This window comes from Vollenhovia emeryi, unplaced genomic scaffold, assembly GCF_000949405.1.
Source record: "Vollenhovia emeryi isolate VEMERY1.0 unplaced genomic scaffold, V.emery_V1.0 DF939124.1, whole genome shotgun sequence".
Classification (NCBI taxonomy): Eukaryota; Metazoa; Arthropoda; class Insecta; order Hymenoptera; family Formicidae; genus Vollenhovia; species Vollenhovia emeryi.
In genome coordinates, this window is record NW_011967242.1 from 1,472,449 (window position 1) to 1,473,904 (window position 1,456).

Here is a 1,456-nt window from a genome sequence, read left to right on the forward strand (position 1 = left end):
GTTGCAGAATCGGTGATATAAATGAGTCTGTGATAATGGGCCCGCAAATATATACACAGAATAAACATTTAATCTTTCTCAACTGGTTATTGATTGCACATAATTGCCCATGACTGAATCGAGCCCACCGCGGCTCTACTGTACAATTATGAGAAATCATATATGCATTATTCGTTAACAACACAAAAAAACACCTCGTAGACCGGTCCTACAATTTTAACGTCGCCGGCTAGTATAATTATAACTAATACAATGATGTCAACGATGTATTAAAATGGCTGGAATTCTTAATTCCCTTCCATTCGCGATATGCGATTTAAGCGATGTACGATTTGCAGTCTTCCTCGCGCGAAACACGTGCATAATCGCGATACGTATCTTTTTGTGGGCGTTACGTAAAATAATTATTCCAGGAAAGCAAATATTTTACGTTCCGTCATTTCAAGTTTATGTTTCGTGTTTTTTGTTTCATGATTTATAGTCCACTTTAGACGATACTTCCGATTCCAATATAAATTTCTATTTACAATTTCATATTTGCGATACATAAAACATTTGACGAATCTGAATGTATAAAGCAAATACATCAAAACACACAGCAGGAAAAATTATTAAGTTGTTATTCTCTGTTGAAAATTTAAGTTTTATAAACCGCCGACCAAAATCATGCACACCAATGCCTACTAATACCCAGTGGGCATTACTTTACCTTGTTATCTTATGTATCTTTAACAAATCACTCACAAATAGATTTAATATCGCCAGTAGTTTAAAACCAATGATGTGCAGCTTTTTAACGACCTACACTGGCCAATGTTTTCAATTAAAAAGACGTCGATCAGATTGTTCAATCTGATATCTCGTACGACACACATCTCTTGGTGGTAGGTCGTTTAAAAACTACATATCATTGGTTTACCAAATCAATAAAATTCATAAGGCTCTCATGTGGTAAACATCAATTCGAAGGACTTAAGATTAAAGAACCGTAACATGATGTTAGTGTCTAAATATTTCTTTAAATTTATTTAAAAAAATATACCTCAGCCAGAGTTTAAACCTGAACCTGCCTCTCATTAGCCTCTCACGGGCGTCTCATCAATTCGACCATCGAGGCATGTAGAAATTTCCATCGCAATAAACAGTCTAATGTTGATTCCCGAATGCCTCACATCGCGACAGTATGTCTTATTGATCTTGTTTTATCTTATTTTATCTTATAATGCCCCAGCAAGGCCTAATGCCCAAACTAATGTCCAAAAAATGCCTAGTAATGCCCAGTAATGCCCCAAATCTGTACACAATGCCCTCTGCGGTTTACCCCTCGTTTAAAGTCCTAGATTCGAATGTTGATACGCGAGCAGTCACGATTTACTTTTGCCACATATCGCGACAGTATGTCTTATTTATCTTGTTTTATCTCATTTTATCTTTATAATGCCCCAGCAAGGCCTAA